Source organism: Arachis duranensis, chromosome 9 (assembly GCF_000817695.3).
Source record: "Arachis duranensis cultivar V14167 chromosome 9, aradu.V14167.gnm2.J7QH, whole genome shotgun sequence".
In the NCBI taxonomy this organism is placed as follows: Eukaryota; Viridiplantae; Streptophyta; class Magnoliopsida; order Fabales; family Fabaceae; genus Arachis; species Arachis duranensis.
The window spans coordinates 46,312,594-46,314,752 of NC_029780.3; positions in this window are offsets into that span (position 1 = coordinate 46,312,594).

Below are 2,159 nucleotides of genomic sequence, written 5' to 3' on the forward strand. Positions count from 1 at the left end.
TAAATCATTTTTCACCCGTTCTTCGAACGGCATGGACATCCCGGATCCAATTTCATTTCTAAACAGATTTGGCACAAAACAGAGTTCCGTAGTCCAAGTTATGTCCTGTCAAAGTATGCCCAAAAACCATATTTTTCATAAAAACCACAAAGTGCCATTTTCAAACAGGCCATTTTCAACTCTTTCCAAAATCAATCAAAACATGCCAATTTCATCCCTTTTCTTTGAAATCAATCAATATATATCAAATTCAACATCAAACCTCCTCAACTCACACATTGACACATTACCACAATTTATCAAAATCACTATCTCATCATTTTAACCCACTTCACCCAAGTGGCTCAAACTCAAACATATTGACATATCATATACTCTTCCTCATGCCAATTCTCAACAACACCAATTCCACTAAATCATCATTGTACACAATCAATATCATGCTCACCATCAACATGGTTCAACCCACAATTCAACCATAACCAATCATCAAGCATATATCACAACATGTATATTTCTCATACTTCATACCACCAAGGCATCAATAATCATCATCACATATATGACCACATCATATATCTCAATCATTCAACAATATCAACCATTCAATGCCTATCTTAGGGCCTCTAGCCTAAGTATTTCCTACCACATTACATATTAGATACGGGAAACCGAAACCATACCTTAGCCGATTTTCCCAAGCTCCACCGGAGCACTTCCAAACCACTTATCCACAAGCTCTCAAGTCCTCAACACCTCCAAGAACAGATTTTTCACCACCAAACCCTGTTTTCAAGCTTTTCAAAATCACCACAAGCTCCAATATTCACATATACACAACCTAAGCCACAATCATCATACCCATACACAACATCTCAATACCCAAACATCATAGAACAACAAAATTACACTAGGGTTGAGAATCTTACCACACCCAAGGTCCAAGGAGACAAGATTAACCTTCTCCTTCTAGAGAGTTGGGTCCTATAACATCAAAGAGCCCAAAATCTCAACATTTTTGCTCATAAAACTCGAAAACAAGGCTGGAATTTCGAAGAGCAAAACGTGGCTTACCTCAAGATAATTGTATGGGTTTTGTAGAGCTCTCCGCGGTGAACACGTGGCTGCAAACGGAGCGGCAATCGGAGCTCTAGATCAAAAGTTATGGTGGTTTGAAGATCAAGTGAGAGAAAGAACTTGAGAGATTGTTCTTCCCTCCATGGCCTCCATTTTCAGCATGTGAGTATGTTTAGTGAGGAGAGAGAATGCTGAAAACTAGGGTTTTGGTCTAGTTATGTTGGGCCAAAGGCCCACTTTGGGTCCGGTTGGCCTGGTTTGGCCCATTCGGTCCAATCTTGGTCCGAATTCTATAAAATTGGTACCGAAATTCTCGTCTCAATCTCCTCTATCATATTTAGCCACAAAAATCACATTTTGGGCTTTCTAGAATAAATTCTCATTTATGGGTTAATTAGCCGTTAATTAACCGGGTTTTACATTCTACCCACCTAATTGGGAATTTTGCCCACAGAATTCAAATGCAAATACCTGAGAATAAATGCGGATGATCCGTTCGCATCTCCGACTCAAGTTCCCAAGTGTGTTCCTCAACACCGCCTCAACTCCATGCCACTTTGACTAATGAAACCTCTTTTCCACGCAACCGTTTGATACTAGTATCATCAATTCTGACCGGAGCCACTAGAAGCGTCAAATCTTCCCTTAACTGAACCGACTCAGGTTCCAACACATGGCTAGCATCGGGAGTGTACTTCCGAAGCTGCGACACGTGAAACACGTCGTGCAGATTCGAAAGATGAGGTGGTAGAGCCATCCGATACGCCACCGGTCCAATCCTCTCCAGGATCTGAAATGGACCAATGTATCGAGGATTCATCTTCTTTGCCTTAATCGCCCTACCTACTCCCGTGGTCGGAGTAACCTTAAGGAAAACATGGTCTCCTTCCTCAAATTCTAAGGGCCTTCGCCTCTGATCAGCGTAACTCTTTTGACAACTCTGCGCCGTAAGCATCCTATCACGGATTTTCTTGACTTGTTCAGTAGTCTCAGCTATCATTTCCGGCCCTAACAAGCTTTTCTCTCCAGCTTCATACCAACATAGCGGAGATTGACATTTCCTCCCATACAAGGCCTCATAC